Source organism: Gossypium arboreum, chromosome 11 (assembly GCF_025698485.1).
Source record: "Gossypium arboreum isolate Shixiya-1 chromosome 11, ASM2569848v2, whole genome shotgun sequence".
In the NCBI taxonomy this organism is placed as follows: Eukaryota; Viridiplantae; Streptophyta; class Magnoliopsida; order Malvales; family Malvaceae; genus Gossypium; species Gossypium arboreum.
Window position 1 is genome coordinate 126,318,992 of NC_069080.1, and position 21,603 is coordinate 126,340,594.

The window sequence follows — 21,603 nt, forward strand, 5'->3', positions numbered from 1 at the left end:
GACTTGGTCTTGAGATTGATGAAGTTGCTCCTTCCATCGCTCGTTATTTACCTCAAGAAGTTCTATCTGAAGTTCACGATTTTGCAGTGCTGTTTTGAGTTCTTCTATATTCTCTTTTAATTCTTCGATTTTGTTCTGACTAGCTTTCAACTCGATTGCAAAGTTACGCGAGCGATATTGATACAATGACCTCTCTAACTCTGATACTCGGATCTTTAACCCTTTTTTCTCATTCTGGCTTTCTACCAAACTTCTTTTCAGAGCACCTTCTCGAGCTTGAGCATCGTGAAATTTTTTCTCCCATTGGTTGGCTTTGCTTTGTTCTTCTTTAACTTCATGTCGCCATTGTTCGGATGTTTTTCCTAACCCAGCAGTTCTCATTGATCTGCGCAGCTTCTTATAGTCTGTTTTCAAACTGTCTAAGTCCTCTTCAGCCTTGTTTTTCCCTTTTCTGAGTTTTTCAGCTTCTAGTTTCTAGACATCGACATCTAACCCTAACTGTATCTTTTCTTCTTCCAACTGCTCGATCATTTTTTCTAGTTCTAGACTCTTTCTCTCGAAATCTTGCCTAATGATTTCTAGCTCAGATGGGATTACTTTCAAGTGCTCTTCTATTGACTGAGGATTCCCTTGATCTGATGTAGGGATGTTGTCGTTAATCCTCTGATTCCACCATCGGTCGTACTCAGGAGTAGTCATGGGATTGGCAGCAAACTTCTTCATTCTACGAGTCTGGTTCTAGGCATTTGATATCTAGCAAACTTTCTTTTTGTAATTATTCCCTGTGAACACGAACTCGCACTGGGCTAACCCGTATGTTGGTGGTGTAAACTACCTGGATCTGTATTGTCGTAATGTAAGCAGAGGAGCATACCCGACGGCCCTCCATACTCCTAACAAGGGAACCCAATCGAAGTCTCCACATCGGTATAATATTTCATCAGGAACCATCCACGAGGCTCTCCATTCAACATCTTCTTCTTGCAGATTTTAGAGAACCGTCATCCAATTTTCTTCTGTCACATCATCTCACCTCGGTGTAGCCACTAACTCTTTCAGCGGAGAGTAATTTTCAGAGAAGATACGATACGAGACCTTTTCCACTTTCTAAAAATGGCTGCGGAACCAGGATAGCAAGAGCTGTGCACATCCAATAAATCTCCCTTCACCCGTTCTTCTACAAGCATTTAATGATCTGAAAGTTTCAGCCAAGATTGCGGGTACAGGTGTGGTTCCTTTACCAAGCTGTCAAAAGGTCAAACAACGACCTCGTCTACATGCCCCAAAGCTTGGGGGAAGATGACCAGTCCATAAATGCTCAAGGCAAAGACATCTACCCTTTTCTTCACGTCGGGGTGCGCTAAGACTAGATCCCTCAGGTTCCTCCAAGGAATGCATTTACAATCTCCTTTTTGTTTTATCCGGGTTGTCACCCACTGTTCGCTCATCCCTGTGATGTTCATCAGCTTTTTTGAAAATGCTGGGACGTTAGTAGGTCTGGCATAAATTCTGTCAACCTGAATCTTTGGGCAATGGAGCAACGTCGTGTATTTTTTTATAGTAGGTACCAAATCTACTTTTTCGAAAGTGAAGCAACTGTAAACAGAATTCCAATATTGGGCAAGGGCCCGAAACAGGTGTTCGTCTACCTTGACATCGAGCAGATAAGGTAAATCACCGTAATGACAATAGAATAGCTGTTTGACCTCATCATCTCACTGACCCCAAATTTCTTTCATCTCTTGGAGATTATTCTGTGTAGCACCCCAAACCCGGCCCAGAAGTTATGGCTGGATCCGGCATGCCACATCAAAAACGTTAAAAAAAATTTCCATTCTAAGTCCAGAAAATCGTACTTGATGTTCAAAAGATTAATTCATTAAGGGTTAAAGTGAATGGAAGTCATGCACCGGTAGGAAACCGAAAAGAGGTGGTGAGTCCATCGGATCGCTAAGTACCAAGCTCCTTCGGATCCAATCCTAGACATGCATACCGCCATTGCCACACCTTAACGTCATGGATATTTCTAGGAAACCGATTTGATTAAGTCATTTTAGGAAAAGTGATTAATTTTGGAAAATACTTTCATTGCGAAAGCTTTGCTTGTTGTCGTGTTATTTTGAAATCAACTGTTGTTTTTGAAAACGCGCCTAAAGCTATCCAATTTCAACAGTTAAAATAAGTATTACCTATCTTAGTAATACATATTAAAACCATCAAAATAAATAAGCGGCCTTATTACATTTAAAAGCCCAAAACCTCAAACGTAATTAAAAGGATGTCCAGTTCACCGAAGAAAATCAAACTTTGAGCAATGTGGCCACTCGAATTCCCCACGACTCCAAGCCCACTATGGTTGGGGATTTCTGCGTGGATGAAAATAAAAGGGGTGAGTTTGGGAAACTCGGTGTGTAAGGAAAACCCATTCAAAGCCCAAGTCACCAAGCCTATTGGGCCTAAACCCATTCAGTAATAAGTGGTATGGACCGAGCCCTTTTCAGATTACAATAAACGGGCCTTAGTCCCTTATTCAGATAACAATATGGCCCATAGGCCCATTTCAAAATACATGCAACATCAAGTAAACATATGCAAGCCCATTTGGGAGACTACTCAACCCACCAACCACTACACTCCACCGTACCAGCCATGCACTACATGTGGGGAATAGCTCAACCCACCAAACCCAACACTCCACAGATTCTTGACCTTGTCGCTCGATTATCGATAAATTGAGGCAAAGCCTCTAGTACGTGGACAAGCCACTTTCAGATTACTTCTTCCGTCAATATCCCATCCCATGCATCGATAATAACAACATGGCATGCAAGTAAATAACAACGATCAAACATGCATTTAGGTCAATTTAACCTAGAGGTATTTCGATAATTTACCTCCTAGGGTAAACTGTAAATTTTCCACTTTTAAAGGTATTTCAGTAATTTATCTATTTTAGGGTTTTTCATGCATATTCCTACCTTTCACGTACTAACGTAATCACGCATCGAGGGTTCTTACGAATTGGGCCCGTTGGCCCATTATTCCAATTTTGGCCCATTAAGCCCAAAAATATCGAGGCACGTAAATCATGCACTTTGCGGTCAAACATTGTAGCTACCAAAAACATTAATCGATTTACCTCACGAGCATTCGCACACTCACAAATCTACAAAATATCGATTTTGGCATTTGACTTTTCGGCTTTTGCCGATCTAGACTAAGAAAGAGGGTGTTAGTTACACACTGCTTTGCGACGATATCTTGACGAGATCCACACACGAACGCCTACAATTGGATTACTAACACATTAATCTAACTCTTCAAATACGAACTACGATTAACCCCTTACGATTCGCCAACCACACCTACAGATCATAGTAAGCTTATAAGAAAACAATAAGCAACTCATTAACAAATTTTTGTCAATGTTTACCACATAATCATAATTTCACCGCAAGCTGTCTTCCTGAGCAACAGTCACTAAATTATTTATAACTGGAGCTACGAAACTCCAAATCAAGTTCCGTTAATTTTCCCTAAAAATAGACTCATATATCTTCTATCCATAAATTTTCAGAATTTTTGGTATGGCCAATCAATACCAAATTTTTCTTAAAGTTTCCCATGTTTCACTGTTTGACTAATCTGACCACTCTTCATTACGAATCAAATTTCTCATTGTACAGAATTCAAAATATGTTCTCGTTTATTCCATTTGAAACTAGACTCATTAATCTTTAATTACATAATTTATTCAGCTTCTAATTCATCTCCCACAATTTATGGTGATTTTCCAAATTCACGTTACTGCTGCTGTCCCAAGCAGATTTATTACCAAATCACTCTTTCACACCTAATTTGCATGCTTGTTATTTAAACATGTATATCACCAATCAATCATCACATATCTATGATTTTACTTAAGTATAATCTCCATTTCATCATTTTAAAGCACAACATGTTAGCCGATTTTTCCCCTTAGCATCTAAGGCACATGCATGCTCATTTGTTTGGCTCAACTTCACCTATCTTCCATTTTTCATCAAAAGAACATGAAACAACAACCATTTCCTTCATTTTAATTCATGACTAAATGCTCACAACACAACTAAAAACTAAAATATGCTTCAAGAGTTAAGGTAGAATCAAGAAGAACTCATGAACCTCAAAATAAAAGCAAACTACCATGAACTTACCTTCAATTTTCTTCCCCAAGTGACCGAACATTCAAGAGCTTTCTCCTTTCCTTTCTCTTCTCTAACTTTAGGCTATGATGAACAAAGATGGACAAAACTTTGTTCTTTTCACCCCTTTTTCTTTTAATAAAACTTCATATTTCATCCATTTAATTCTTTAATACAAAAGACATGAAATTCCCATCATGGAACATTTACCTAACCCATTATCATAAAACATTTACCTAACCCATTATCATGGAACATTTACCTAACCCATTATCAATTTGTATCAATTTGTACCATAAATTATGGATATCAAGTGCACATTTTGTCTACAACAACATGATGGCTGGCCACTTCATGTAAAATGGGAGGTTTGTCATGCAAATCCTCATATTTTTCACTCCTATTTATTTGGCCACTTCAATTTAGCCTATAGCATTTTCAAAATTTTCACATAGGTTCTATTTCATAATTTCAGCCCCTTTTTCTTATGGAACAAAAATTAACTAAAATTGTCGGGTTCTATCTTAAGTTTGGGCTTTCTAGAGGCCCACTAACATAATTAAACCTATGCCAACATTCACAGGATTCCCGAAAATTGGGGCGTTACATTCTGAGTTACGCTGATCCGAGAAAAATTCCATAACTCTGACACGTACCCCTCGGTAAGACTGTCGCCTTTCTCTTGTTGTGTTGTCTCATCCCATATCCGAATAGCCGCGTTGTCTTCTACTTTATCAAAAAACCCATTTTCCATTATAAGTTATCTATTTAGGAACCGAATGCGAATCAACACCTTTTATGATAAAAATGCCATGCAAATACAATCAAAGTAAAACAAAGCAAGTCAGTAATTTATATGCAGTTTGAAGCAAACAAAGAATAATAAATATAACACTTGCTCAGGTAACCACTAGGGTTTTGGAGTGGCTCTACCTAGGGTGGGTTCTTAAGGCTCACTACATGGGGTTTGGTTTTAGAGTAAGGGTACCTGAACCAGCAGATTCCACGATCTTCACCCATTATAGGCTCATACAGACCGAGTTCAGTTCAGGGGAATACATTTCCCTATGGCTGCACGGAGATGAAAATCTCACGAAGACATAGGTACGGATGTATCCCGAAAGCGATCCACTATCCTGCACGGAGGTGAAAACCTCAAGAAGGAGTAGTTTCTCACTCCCACTTAAAAGGGTGTGACCACAGCGGTCATGCAATGCAATATGCAAAACTATTTAAAGACTCGAACCAACACAGCAGGTATTGTACCACAAAAATAGCTGATGAAATGCAATGAAAGGATCGTATTTCAAAACCAAATTTTCAATTTTCGATAAAAAGACAAGAGTTAATCAACTTGTGGCTTGACTCTCTCATTCGTTTCCCCAGTGGAATCGCCAAGCTGTCGTAACCACTTTTTTGAAAAAAACGGGTATCAACTTGGATTTTGAAAATGAAAACAAAAAAACGGGAGTCGCCACCGATCCTTTTTGACGAGGTGTGATCGGGTCACCTCGTAAAAGTGGTTGTTTTTAATAAATAGTTTGATTTATTTAAACAACAATTTTGGTCTACGCAAATCAAGAAAACAGGTTCGGGAGTCGGTTACACTCGAGGAAAGATTAGCACCCTCGATATGCCCAAAATTGGTACCTAGTTGATTAATTAGTATCTTAGTGTCGAAAATTTAAAAACTTGAAAGAATTTTGAAATACGATCCCTTTTTTATAAAAAAGTTCAAGTGTTAAAGACCTTCTCGTCTCAAAATATGAAATGTCACATCCAGTGAGTTAGGACACGACATCTTGAATTTTTGAGAGCGAGCTTGCCTTTTATATAAAACTTACGTATTTTAATTTGTTAGAAGAGTATTCGATTATTTAGAGTAAACGAGAAAAATCGAAACCCAGTAAGTTAGGGTACGTTTTCCCGAGTTCTCAAACACCGAATATTGCCTTTGTTTTAAAACAAATTCATATTTCGAGGTGACGAAATGTCATACCCGGTAAGTTAGGGCACAACACTTCGTACCTCCGAGAATGAGAATTTTCAAAACTCGTATAGCAATTTAAAAGAGTATTCTGTTATTTAGATTAAATGAGAAAAATCGAAACCCAGTAAGTTAGGGCACGATTATCTCGAATTACCAAATACGGAATATCACTTTTATGAAAGAATTATTTTAAGGCATTGAGTAAAAACATAATGTGATTTATAGTAATATATAAAAGCAGATCATGATATTTATAATAACGTGTAATAATGAATGACAATAACAAGCAATTATAAAAAAGATGACATAAAAGCAAGGTTAGTAATATGTAAATATAAACTAATGCGTGAGGAAAGTGAAATGGTCGAATACGCAAGCAAATAGATAAATAAATAAATAATGGCAAAATGAAATGACAATTATGGCGATGATAACGATATAAAAGTATATACATATGTGTACATACGTAGTAATGAGAAATATATAAAGAAAATATATATATATAATAATAATAGTACAATATTAAAAGATACATATGTATAGTATATATAAAAATGTACACGTAATAAAATTGCATAGTATATATATGTTAGTAATAACAATTATGATGATACAAATAATGAATGATTTAAGGTTTGAAAGAATTTACAAAGGTATAAATAAATAGGTGACTAAACGATAATAATGAGAATAATGATATATATAAGTGACATAAGTACGCTAAAATACGTATATATATATATATATATTTTAAATTAGTTAGTATAAAAACAATAGCATATAGGTAATTACATATAAAAAGTTATAGTAATAAAAGTAATAATGCAATAGTGATAACAAGTGAGAGGTATAATAGTAATTATAGTAAAATGCAAAAATAATGATAATAATAATAAAAACATTACATAAATATATGGAAAATAAATATATGATAAAATCAAATGTATATACATAACATGTACGTGTAATACAAAATAAAATATACACATAATATATTAAACCATATACATGACATACATAATATACATGGTAGAACATAATATGATATTTACAATATGTAAAAATTATAACAAAATGATATACATGATATAATATTAATTTACATAGGATAATATGAAGTATAATATACAAATATATATTAAAAGTATGTATATATGACACAAATGTATTAACAAAACAATAATATCAAAAACTAATAATAATAATAATATATAAATGTATACGTATATATGTTAAAGATATATAATAAAACATATATTAATATTAATAATAAATATATAGGTAAGAATAGACATACCAAAATGTACATAATAGAGTATTTGAATATGTATACCTAAAACATATATTAGGAACAATAATAATATATATAAAACAACTATAAAATATATATATGTAATATTAATTAAAAAATGTCTAAATAATAATAAGATATGCTAAAAATAATAATACAAGAAAGGTAAAATAGAATAATGAATAATATTAAAATAACAAAGAGTAAAAATAATATAAAACAAGATTAAATATGAAAAAGGGACTAAATTCGGAACATATATTAAGTTTTGGGGCCGATTCTAAAATAAATATGAAAGAAGGGACCCCTTTGAATGCGCGCGAAACTAAGCCTTTTTCACCCATAAGTCAAAATTTTGTAAAATGTGTGAAAAGCGGAAGGACCGCGCGCGTAATTAGACCATCATACTAAAAAAAAAGGGTCCTGAGGCGGGTCAGAGCCGGTTCTCGGGTCAGGGTAGCTAAACGGCGTCGTTTTGGGCTTATGGGTGCCGACCAAAACGGCGCCGTTTTGTATCATCTATATAAGTCAAAATTTTGTCTTTGAAATCTTTTTTGCTGTTTGTTTCTAAAAAAACTAAGCCTTTTTCTTTGTTTTCTCTGCAGGTTCGAGCTCGGTCAGCGCTCCGGCGGTCTACCACCGTCCTCCGCCGAGTCTCCGGCGCCGGTGATCGCCGTGCACGGCGGTCGGAGGTAAAAAAACTTCCCTTTTCTTGTTTTAAAGTGTGTTTCCTTTGTTTATGTTGTATATTTATACTTATATAAGGGCATTTAATAGGTAGATTTGGCTATGAAATAACAATAAAAAAGGGAAAGTAAACGAATCACCTTGTGCCTGTGGCTTCTGTTTCTGAGGGCTTTTAGTTTTTTGATGCTGTTTCTCTCTTTTTTTTTTTATGGATAATATTGCTGTTTTCCTTGCTAGAAAAATTGAATGCTTTATTTGTATCTAAAAAATTACCGAGAGAGATACAATGATTTTGAACTTGGCCTTTTATAGCCAATTTTTTACAACTTGCCCTCTTTGACTAATCTGTCTCTTCTCCTTTTATTGTTGCAGGCAAAACGGTGGTGGAGCAGAGGCCACTTGTAGGAGATGTGACTGGGGCGGTGGGATAAGTGATTTAGGGTTTCAAATTCTAAAACCCTAAATTTTTGGGTTAGATTGGGGTTTGGGTAGGTTTAGTGTGTAATGGGTAGTTTGGGTTTGCATTGGGCTTGTCGGTTTTGGTCTGTTTGTTTATTGGGCCCGGTAGTTTGGGTTTAGTGAGTATTTAGGGGTTAGTGGGTTTTGGGTAGGTTATTTGTTTTGGGCCCAAAATTGGGATTGTACAGTACAATATCAAATTCTGAAGACCAATAAGATTGTCAATTGAGGATGGTAATTTCTTCAAAGCCGTTCCATTTAAATCAAGATTCCTCAACCTTTCCATAGTGTCCAAGATTTCTGGAAAACTACACAGATTTGAGCAGTCACTAAGTTCAAGTTTGGTTAGGGATGTGGCTTTATAAAAGCTAGGCAGAGATCTAAGATTTTGACACAAATAGAAATTCAAATAAGTTAGCTTCTCCAGATGTTGAAGGGATGAAGGAAGCTCACGCAAGTTAGAACACTTCTCCAGATGTTGAAGGGATGAAGGAAGCTCACGCAAGTTAGAACACCCCATAAGTTCTATAATTTCAAGATTTGTGGCACTTGAGAGGTCCTGGATTCTTACAAGGTTGCGAGAAAAGGAGAGATTGATCACCTTCAAATTTACTAAATCCTGCTTGCATCAGAACGTAGTGTTTAATAAATTTGTGTACATTGGAGGACTATAATGCAGCAGATGTGACCAAAATATCAAGAAAGTGCAACAACACACTAAACTATCTTCAAAATGGTATATTTAAGGTGTAATTAATTTGAGTAGTAGAATCAGCAAGTTTGAGCTTCATTCCAACTCATCGCTCAAATTTTGGATTAATCTACATTAGATTTCCTTTTAAAATTCAAGCTCGAGTTGAAATTATGGTGCTGCCTCGGTAGCTCATTAACTTTCAACTTCATATAATTAAAATTTCATAAAAACGAGTACAAAATTGATTATTTATTTTTAATTTCGAATTAAAATTCTTTATTACTACTTTAAAACAATAAATACTTATTTTATAACACGTGCCCTGCACGTAATATTATATAATTAAAATAATTATATAAATAAAAATAAAATGATCTTATATTTATTATGTTAATTTCAAAATATAAATAAATATAATAAAAATCAAAACGTAATATCAATAAAAGTAAATAAATTATCTTTTATTTTTCCATTTGCGTTTAAATTATAAATTATTTTTCCATTATATGCTATCAATAATTTCCATTATATATTTTTGTTAATTGCTAATTAGAAAAATAGCAAATAATTTTACTATAAAAAATTGCATTTAAATGAAGAAGGTCTAAAAAATTTTGCATTTACTAATAATTTTGCATTTAAATATTTTTTCTTTACTCCAATAATGAAAGTCTAATAATTTTAAATTCAAATAAATTAATAAAATTATAGATTTAGATTTGATGAATTGTAACAGCAATTAATATAATGTAAAGTCTATTTTAATTATTTATCAGTTTAAGTATAAAATAATAAAATATTTCAAGGAGTTTCGTAATATAAAGGATTCTAATTGAATTCAATTTTTTCCCAAACATAACCCTAATTAATTAATGTTATAACTTCTTCTTCTTTATGCAAAAATAACTTAAATATTAGTCATATTATGAAAACATACCAAAGGGGTAGATTGATATGTAGAGGAATCTTTATATGATCAAGAAATGGAAATGGAAACATGCTTGCATCAATCTACAAAACACCATAGCTTTATATCAAAAGAAAATAGAGTACCTGTTTTCCCTCCCAGAGTTGTTTGAGATGGCTCTCCCTGTGACAACCCAAAATAGACCCTAGCCGGAATGTGGTTTCGGGACCACTAAACCGAGTCATAAAAATAATTAATTGTTATATTCTATGCTTACTATGTGTGTGCATGCATATGTGGAAATTTCATTCTCTAATTTTACCCATTTGTATGAGAAAGTATTAAATAGGGATCAAAGTGAAACATGGTGAAATATGATAGGCTAATTTTAAATGGCTTGTTAGTACATGTTAACAAAAAGGTGGAGTTGCATGTCAAATAATCCCCTTCCTAAGGAGGAGTGGCCGGCCATGACAAGGTTATGGGCAAGGGAACATGTTTCCAACATGTTTTGCTAGTGGTGTATGTAGGAAGTCATAAAATACAGACTAGCATTAAAGAAAAAAAATTGTTCATCCATTCTAAACACTTTGGCGAATGTCCTAAAGAAAGAAAAGAAAATTTGTTCATCCTTTCTCATCTTCTTGGCGAAAATACTAAGGGAAAAGGGGAGGATTTTTGCTTCATGCTTGGGTTGGAAGAGACCTAGAAGGAGATTTGGCTAAGTTTGCATCAAGATTAAGGTATGTATGAGGTTGTGTTGGGAGTTTCATGCATGGTTTGGTTGCTAATTTGATGTGCATGTTAGCCATGGCTCAAATCCTTGTTATGCCATGGAAATGGTATTTGGCCAAAGTTGTTATGGTGATAAAGCCATTGCATGCTAAGTGTGAAGCTTGATGATGATGCATGCAATGATGGATTGTCTACTCTTGAGTAAGATTTTGAGTTTTCTTTTGTGTTTAACCATGATTGAAGTTGAATGGAGCATGATTGTCATATTCGCCATGATGCATTCATGAGCATGGTTCATGCTTCTTGCATGTTAGTTAAAATTTGTATTTTGGATGGCTATGGACACCTTGAAATTCGCCATGCTCATATTGTATATATATGTTTGCACATGATGTTTTGGCTATGAAGTAAGTGATGAATATATTGGTTTAAAGAAGAAGATGTGGAAGAATGCTTGTGAAATTGCAAGCACAATTCGCCTAGCACACATATAAGTGCTTGATGCTATATTATAAGTTTTGGGCCACAATGTGCAAAGCATTAACTAGTAAAATGCATGCTGTTTTTGTGAGGTATTAAGTGCAAAATTGGCCTCAACATGTACATGAATATTCGGCCTTGGGTAGCCTATTGAAGGCCTTAGCTTTTCCTTGATGCTCAAATAAATTGTATTGAATTGCTTGATGTAGTATAAAATGTGCATGACCATTGTGTATTCAAGCTAAAGAGTGGCCATATGACCATTTAAACTCCTTGTCATATTCGCCATAAGCAAGCACAATGAGGTTTTAATAAATTGAATTTGTTTGAATTAGCTCAAGAGCTAAGAGGGCCACAATTGGACAAGGGGAAGGAAAAGGTGATCGAATAGCCGAAAAAGCCGTTCGACAACATCCGAGGTAAGTCCTCAAGAAGTGACCTTACTTGAATTATGTGAGATGAAGTATGGATGTGTATGATTATTGATTTACGTGTGTATGAGAAATTGAATGATACCGGGCTAAGTCCCAAGGCGAATATGCTTGTGAATATATGTGCGTTTGAGCCTTAGTAACAAAAATGAAATATGTATGTCCAATGATTATTGATGTATGTGTACATGAGAAATTGAATGATATCCGGCTAAGCCCCAAGACAATTATGCTGAAATTATATCCGGGTTAAGACCCAAGGCAATTGTGCTAGTGGCTATATCCGGCTAAGACCGAAGGCATTCGTATGAAGTTATTCTATCCGGGCTAAGACCAAGGCATTTGTGCACGTGATTATATCCGTTATATTCGAAGAATCTTGGGCTGGAGGTGAGTGTTGGTTGCTGTAATGAATTCAATTAGTACACTCGAAAAGCCCAAAGGATAAGGTACGTTATATGTGCATTGGAAAGTCGACATGTTTGAGCAACATTCGCTCAATCGACTAATGAATTTCAGTTATTGAATTGATTGATACTTTGTGAAAGTATGTAATGATGAAGTGTGAAGTAAGAATGTGTATTAATGAAATGATGCATTTGGCTATGTGAATGTATTGCTGTAATTAGAGTTGATTATATTCCTTGAGACTTACTAAGCATAAAAATGCTTACTCCGTTGCTTTGGCTCTCAGTTTTCTAGATTTCGCTCGATAGCAATCGGATTCGGGATCGTTGAAGTCGAAGTCATCCACACTATCAAGCCCCCATTTTGGTATAAATTCTTGGTTGAACTTGAAATGGAATGTATAGGACTACCCCTTGTTGGTTAAATACGTTGTGATGTATATATGTACGGCCATGCGAAAATGGCTCGTAAAAGTGAAGTATCGACTTAGACTAATTGTGGTTTGTATGTATATATTTGGTGTCATGATGTGGCTATGGCTTGGAAATGGGAATGTTGGTCATATGATCAGCCATTGGCATGGTTAAAATGATCATATATGAACCTATGTATGGCAAGACTAGTTGGTTCATGGAGACTACCAAATAGGTAAGACCTACCTTAAAAACAGATGCTGCCAGCTGCAGTGACGTGAATGTGAAAAATCACCAAAATTCTTAGGATTGGAATTAAATAGTGAATAAGCTATGTAAATAAACCTTGATGAGTCTATTTTCATATGGAAGAAACGAAATGGTCATAGGAGCTACATGTTAAGAGATATTAAAGCTATTGTGAGACAGGGCCAGAACGGTTTCTGGGTTCCCTGTCGCAACTTTAAAAATTTACTATAAATTATCAAAAAATAATTAGGAGACATACCTTATATGTACAGATTCCATTTTGAGTCTAGTTTCATTGGAAACAAACGGCACCACCATTAAAGTCCTGTACAGTGAGATATTCGAGTTGTAACGCGCGAAGGTCAGAGCAGTCAATCCCTGTAACATGGGCTACTTTAACTAATAAACTGTACGATTTGGCCCGACCAAAAATTCTAGAAATAAATCCATGGATGGATATATGAGTCTAAATTCAGGAAAAATTTACGAAACCAGTTTCTGAGTTTTGAAACTCGAGATATGATTTTTAAGGCGACAGTGACGCAGTTTTCCAGCCTGACTGGAAATGTCAAATGGATGGGCAAAACAAGTGAACTTGGCTTGTTAACCCTCGTGTCCGACACGGCGATGGTCTCGGTTCGGGTGTTACAATTTTATTGGTATCAGAGCCACGGTTTAGTCGATTCTAGGACTACCGTGATGTGTTTGGGGTCTAGCTATACATGCCATTAAATGATGAATCGATAGTGTGGTGATTTCTGACAATTTGACTTTGTGTTTGTTTATAGCAATGGATCCCGATCTTAACCGAAGCGATGGCTGATGATGTGGAGAGTGTGGCGCCTGCTCGCGCAAGGGACAGCGCGGCGGACTCTCAACCTATGGCCAGCAATCCTAATAACGAGGCTAGGCAAGCCTTTTATAGTGTGATGAAGCGAATGGTTTAATCAATACATTCGAACCAACACTACTGTTCCACAACCTCCATTCCCGACAAATGCAACCCCGCACCTACAATACCTCCGGTGATGACCAAATAAGGTCAAGTAAGCCCCAATCGATAGGATTCGAAAACATGGGGCCACTGAATTTAAGGCTACGGATGATGATGATGCCGAGCGAGCTGAATTTTGGTTAGATAACACTATCCGGTGCTTGATGAGCTATCCATACACCGATGAGTGCTTAAAGTGTACCATCTCCTTGCTACGCGAGTCCGCCTACTATTGGTGGAGTACTCGACTTCGTGGTGCCTAGAGAGCAAGTGACTTGGGAATTCTTTCAAACCGAGTTCAAAAAAGTATATCGATCGAGATTCATCGACCAAAAGCGGAGGAATTCCTTGATCTTAAGCAAGTTTCGATGTCGCCATCTGACTACGAACGAAAATTTGTGAGGCTTAGCCGATGCACGCGAGAATGCATTTCGTCCGAAGCTATTATGTAAACGCTTCGAGGATGGGCTGAATGATGATATAAGGATGTTTGTTGGCATCCTCGAGATACGAGAGTTCGTAGTACTTGTTGAGCGAGCTTGTAAAGCGAAGAGCTTAGAAAGGAGAAACAAAAAGTGATGTGGGAACCGGAGAATTCGAAGAGGTCCTCGGAAAGTCTCTTCAACAAACATCGAAGAGATTTCGAGATGATGTGAGCCGGTCTAGAGGCGTTTGGGCTTTTCTAGACGAGGACGCGATCGACCCCGTGACCACACGAGTCACTTCGATCGCCGATGGTGGAAATGATCGCCGAGAGAGGCGGAGTGTCCACATTGTGGCAAATGGCATTCGGGAGCTGTTGGTTTCGTGATCGCTCCTGCTATAAGTGTGGATCGGCCGACCACTTTATGAAGGATTGCCCGAGGATGCATGAGCAGAATGTAAGTCGAGTGCAAACCCGGGTGCTACCATCGCTCAAGGTAGGCCACCTAGAAATATGGGCAATGTCATGGCGGTCGAGAGGATCTAGAGATGCTACCATCGATCCGAGGCTCGTGCTCTGCTAGGACTTATGCCATCTGCGCACGCGAGGATGCTGCCTCTCCGGATGTTATTACCGGTACTTTCACTCTTTTCAATACAAATGTGATTTCTTTGATTGACCCGGTTCTACTCATTCATATATATGTGAAACCTTAGCATCCAAAGAAGACTTTGCCCATTGAGTCTCTCGAGTTTGTAATTCGGTGTCAAACCCTTGGGTCATTACGTGCTTGTCAACAAAGTGTGCAAGAAAAGTCCCCTAGTGTTCCGAGGTTCTTGTTTTCGGCGGACTTGATACTTTTGCCGTTCGATGAGTTCGACGTTATTCTTGGTTTGGATTGGTTGACCATGCACGATGCGGTTGTAAATTGCAAGAGCAAGACTATCGATTTGAGGTGCGCGAATAATGAAATAGTTCGGGTTGAGTCTACGGACTTAAAGGGTTGCCACCGTAATATCGCGATGTTGGCCCGAAATATGTAAGAAAAGGGTGCGGCGTACCTTGCGACGTGCTTTCGATGACAAGGAATCGAAAAGAAACCCGAATCTGTGCCCGTGGTTTGTGAATACCGGATGTTTTCCCCAAAGAATTGCGGGTTTACCACTGTTCGGAAATAGAATTTGGCATCGAATTGGTACCGGTACCACTCAATTTCGATAGCTCCGTATCGTATGGCACCAACGGAATTAAAGGAGTTGAAAGCTCGATTGCAAGAATTGGTGGATAGAGGTTTTGCTCGCCTTGAGTTTTTCGCCTTAGGGTGCGCCGGTGTTGTTCGTGAAGAAGAAAGATGGAACCATGCGGTACGTAGATCGACTATCGTCGACTTAATAAAGCGACGATAAAGAACAAATATCCATTGCCACGTATTGATGACTTGTTCGATCAACTGAAGGGAGCCTCGGTGTTCTCGAAAATAGATTTGAGATCGGGCTATTATCAATTGCGAATCCGAGATTCGGACGTACCCAAGACTGCCTTCAGAACGAGATATGGTCACTATGAGTTCCTAGTGATCTTGTTTGGGCTCACTAATGCCCTGCGGTATTTATGGATTTAATGAATCGGATCTTTAGACCATATTTGGATCGATTCGTAGTCGTGTTCATTGATGACATCTTGGTCTATTCAAGAAATGAGACCGAACATCTTGAACACTGCGGTTAGTTGCAAATTTTACGGGATAAGCAATTATATGCTAAGTTCACAAGTGTGAGTTACGGTTAGAGAGGTTAGCTTCTTGGGTCATGTGGTATCAGATCGGTATTCGAGTCGACCGAATAAAATTTCAGCCATACTTAATTGGAAGCCTCAGAAATGTTCTTGAGGTTCAAGCTTTTGGGGCTTGCGGTTATTACCGACGATTTGTAAAGGCTTCTCAACGATAGCCACGCCAATGACGGCTACTCCAAAAGGATGTTAAGTTCGAATGGACGGAGAAATGCCAAAAAGTTTCGATCAATGAAAACTTATTTGGTGAAGCCCCAATTCTAGTGCAACCCGAGTCCGCAAAGAGTTTGTCATCTATAGTGACGCCTCCCTACTTGGGTTAGGTTGCGTATTAATGCAAGAAGGTCGAGTTGTGGCCTATGCGTCAAGGCAATTAAAGCCACACGAGAAGAATTATCCGACTCATGATCTCGAACTGGCCGCCATCGTGTTCGCCTTAAAGATTTGGCGACATTACTTATTTGGTGAAAGGTGTCATGTATACTCGGATCACAAAAGTCTCAAATATTTGATGACCCAAAGAGACTTAAATATGCGACAAAGACGTTGGCTCGAGCTGTTAAAGGATTATGAGCTGCTCATTGACTATCACCCGGGAAAGGCGAATGTGGTTGCGGATGCCTTGAGTCGTAAATTGTTATTCACTTTGACGATGAATGTGCACTTATCCGTCCGATCCGAGCGGTGTGTTAGTGGCTGAATTGAAAGCCAAACCATTATTGACACACCAAATTCGAGAAGCTCGAAAGTCGACGACGAGTTGGTTGCAAAACGGCTGCGTGTGTTCGAACAAGGACTCGGAGTTTCAAATCGACGATGACGATTGTTTGAGGTTCAAAAGTCGTCTGTGTGTCCCAAAGAATTGAACTCATTTCAATAATTCTGAATGAAGCCCATTGTAGCGAATGGTAATCCACCGGGAGTACGAAGATGTACAATGATTTGAAAGCGTCGGTTTTGGTGGCATGGTATGAAGCGAGACATCTCCGACTTTGTTTGAGATGTTTAATATGTCAACAAGTGAAAGCGGAACATCGGTGCCTTGAGGATTACTTCACCGATCATGATACCCGAGTGGAAATGGGATCGAGTCACAATGGACTTTGTATCCGGACCGCCATTGTCGACAAGTAAGAAGGATGCGGTTTGGGTCGTGGTAGATCGATTGACTAAGTCGGCCCACTTTGTCCCCGACGCACGGATTTTCAATGGACAAATTAGCTGAATTGTGCGTTTCTCAGTTGTGAGATTACACGAGGTGCCTATTTCCATCGTGTCGGATAGAGATCGAGATTTACCTCGCGATTTTGGAAAAAGTTGCAAGAAGCTTTGGGTACCAAGTTGCATTTCAGACCGCCTTTCACCCCAAACCGATGGTCAATCCGGCGGATAATTCGAGATACTTGAGGATATGTTAAGATGTTGCGTCCTCGAGTTTAGTGGTTCATGGGAGCGGTATTTGCCGTTGATTGAATTCGCTTACAACAACGACTTTCAATCAAGTATTAAGATGGCACCCTACGAGGCCTTATGCGGTCGTAAATGCCGTACACCATTGTTTTGATGAGCTCGGTGAAAGCAAGATTTTCGGTGGATTTGATTAGGGATGCTGAGCAGAAAGTGAAAGTAATCCGTGAAAGTCGAGGATAGCCTCCGATCGTCGAAGTCGACGCGGATCTGAAGCGTAAGGATATCGAGTATCGGTGGGTGATAAAGTGTTTCTCAAGGTATCGCCTTGGAAAAAGATACTCGAGTTCGTACCGTAAGGGCAAGTTGAGCCCGAGGTTCATTGGGCCATATGAGATATCGAGCGAGTCGGTCCGGTGGCATATCGTTTGATTTTGCCCCGAACTCAAAAGGTTCACGATGTCTTTCACGTTTCGATGCTTGACGCTATAGATCCGATCCATCGCACGTGATTAGTCCATCAGAAATTGAAATTCAAGCTAATATGAGTTATGAGGAAGAACCGATTCGTATCCTATCACGAGAAATGAAAGAGCTGCGAAACAAGTGGGTTCCGCTAGTGAAAGTGTTATGGCTCAAGCACGGGATAGAAGAAGCTACTTGGGAGACCGAGAACTCTATGAAAGAGCGATATCCAAACCTATTTACGGTAAGATTTTGGGGACGAAAATTTCTTAAGTGGGGAGAGTTGTGACAGCCCAAAATAGACCCTAGCCGGAATGTGGTTTGGGACCACTAAACCGAGTCATAAAATAATTAATTGTTATATTCTATGCTTACTATGTGTGTGCATGCATATGTGGAAATTTCATTCTCTAATTTTACCCATTTGTATGAGAAAGTATTAAATAGGGATCAAAGTGAAACATGGTGAAATATGATAGGCTAATTTTAAATGGCTTGTTAGTACATGTTAACAAAAGGTGGAGTTGCATGTCAAATAATCCCTTCCTAAGGAGGAGTGGCGGCCATGACAAGGTTATGGGCAAGGGAACATGTTTCCAACATGTTTTGCTAGTGGTGTATGTAGGAAGTCATAAAATAAAGACTAGCATTAAAGAAAAAAAATTGTTCATCCATTCTAAACACTTTGGCGAATGTCCTAAAGAAAGAAAAGAAAAATTTGTTCATCCTTTCTCATCTTCTTGGCGAAAATACTAAGGGAAAAGGGGAGGATTTTTGCTTCATGCTTGGGTTGGAAGAGACCTAGAAGGAGATTTGGCTAAGTTTGCATCAAGATTAAGGTATGTATGAGGTTGTGTTGGGAGTTTCATGCATGGTTTGGTTGCTAATTTGATGTGCATGTTAGCCATGGCTCAAATCCTTGTTATGCCATGGAAATGGTATTTGGCCAAAGTTGTTATGGTGATAAAGCCATTGCATGCTAAGTGTGAAGCTTGATGATGATGCATGCAATGATGGATTGTCTACTCTTGAGTAAGATTTTGAGTTTTCTTTTTGTGTTTAACCATGATTGAAGTTGAATGGAGCATGATTGTCATATTCGGCCATGATGCATTCATGAGCATGGTTCATGCTTCTTGCATGTTAGTTAAAATTTGTATTTTGGATGGCTATGGACACCTTGAAATTGCCATGCTCATATTGTATATATATGTTTGCACATGATGTTTTGGCTATGAAGTAAGTGATGAATATATTGGTTTAAAGAAGAAGATGTGGAAGAATGCTTGTGAAATTGCAAGCACAATTGACCTAGCACACATATAAGTGCTTGATGCTATATTATAAGTTTTGGGCCACAATGTGCAAAGCATTAACTAGTAAAATGCATGCTGTTTTTGTGAGGTATTAAGTGCAAAATTGGCCTCAACATGTACATGAATATTCGGCCTTGGGTAGCCTATTGAAGGCCTTAGCTTTTCCTTGATGCTCAAATAAATTGTATTGAATTGCTTGATGTAGTATAAAATGTGCATGACCATTGTGTATTCAAGCTAAAGAGTGGCCATATGACCATTTAAACTCCTTGTCATATTCGCCATAAGCAAGCACAATGAGGTTTTAATAAATTGAATTTGTTTGAATTAGCTCAAGAGCTAAGAGGGCCACAATTGGACAAGGGGAAGGAAAAGGTGATCGAATAGCCGAAAAAGCCGTTCGACAACATCCGAGGTAAGTCCTCAAGAAGTGACCTTACTTGAATTATGTGAGATGAAGTATGGATGTGTATGATTATTGATTTACGTGTGTATGAGAAATTGAATGATACCCGGGCTAAGTCCGAAGGCGAATATGCTTGTGAATATATGTGCGTTTGAGCCTTAGTAACGAAAATGAAATATGTATGTCCAATGATTATTGATGTATGTGTACATGAGAAATTGAATGATATCCGGCTAAGCCCAAGACAATTATGCTGGAAATTATATCCGGGTTAAGACCGAAGGCAATTGTGCTAGTGGCTATATCCGGGCTAAGACCGAAGGCATTCGTATGCGAGTTATTCTATCCGGCTAAGACCGAAGGCATTTGTGCACGTGATTATATCCGGTTATATTCGAAGAATCTTGGGCTGGAGGTGAGTGTTGGTTGCTGTAATGAATTCAATTAGTACACTCGAAAAGCCCAAAGGATAAGGTACGTTATATGTGCATTGGAAAGTCGACATGTTTGAGCAACATTCGCTCAATCGACTAATGAATTTCAGTTATTGAATTGATTGATACTTTGTGAAAGTATGTAATGATGAAGTGTGAAGTAAGAATGTGTATTAATGAAATGATGCATTTGGCTATGTGAATGTATTGCTGTAATTAGAGTTGATTATATTCCTTGAGACTTACTAAGCATAAAAATGCTTACTCCGTTGCTTTGGCTCTCAGTTTTCTAGATTTCGCTCGATAGCAATCGGATTCGGGATCGTTGAAGTCGAAGTCATCCACACTATCAAGCCCCCATTTTGGTATAAATTCTTGGTTGAACTTGAAATGGCATGTATAGGACTACCCCTTGTTGGTTAAATACGTTGTGATGTATATATGTACGGCCATGCGAAAATGGCTCGTAAAAGTGAAGTATCGACTTAGACTAATTGTGGTTTGTATGTATATATTTGGTGTCATGATGTGGCTATGGCTTGGAAATGGGAATGTTGGTCATATGATCAGCCATTGGCATGGTTAAAATGATCATATATGAACCTATGTATGGCAAGACTAGTTGGTTCATGGAGACTACCAAATAGGTAAGACCTACCTTAAAAACAGATGCTGCCAGCTGCAGTGACGTGAATGTGAAAAATCGCCAAAATTCGTAGGATTGGAATTAAATAGTGAATAAGCTATTTAAATAAACCTTGATGAGTCTATTTTCATATGGAAGAAACGAAATGGTCATAGGAGTTACATGTTAAGAGATATTAAAGCTATTGTGAGACAGGGCCAGAACGGTTTCTGGGTTCCCTGTCGCAACTTTAAAAATTTACTATAAATTATCCAAAATGAATTAGGAGACATACCTTATATGTACAGATTCCATTTTGAGTCTAGTTTCATTGGAAACAAACGGAACCAGCATTAAAGTCCTTTACAGTGAGATATTCGAGTTGTAACGCGCGAAGGTCAGAGCAGTCAATCCCTGTAACATGGGCGACTTTAACTAATAAACTGTACCATTTGGCCCGACCAAAAATTCTAGAAATAAATCCATGGATGGATATATGAGTCTAAATTCAGGGAAAATTTACGAAACCAGTTTCCGAGTTTTGAAACTCGAGATATGATTTTTAAGGCGACAGTGACGCAGTTTTCCAGCCTGACTGGAAATGTCAAATGGATGGGCAAAACAAGTGAACTTGGCTTGTTAACCCCTCGTGTCCGACACCGGCGATGGTCTCGGGTTCGGGGTGTTACACTCCCTCATATTAAGTTCAACTAGGTACCTTAGATCAAACTTGGTGGGCAAAGATCTCGAAGGGTATCCCTCCCAGTAAAGGCACCTTAGCTTCTCAGGAAATGATAAAAGCCCTTTAAAAAG

The 21,603-nt window shown here is 37.9% G+C and overlaps 1 long non-coding RNA gene across 1 annotated transcript; it reads right to left on the reverse strand.

Moving 5' to 3' along the window:
- Nucleotides 1-8,849: 8,849 nt before the first annotated feature.
- On the reverse strand, nucleotides 8,850-21,142 carry LOC128284227 (uncharacterized). Its single transcript, XR_008274603.1, has 3 exons — nucleotides 21,086-21,142; nucleotides 10,359-10,417; nucleotides 8,850-9,230 (listed from the first exon to the last, which is right to left on the reverse strand). It is a non-coding gene; the product is annotated as an uncharacterized LOC128284227 (long non-coding RNA).
- Between the last annotated feature and the right edge of the window lie 461 nt (nucleotides 21,143-21,603).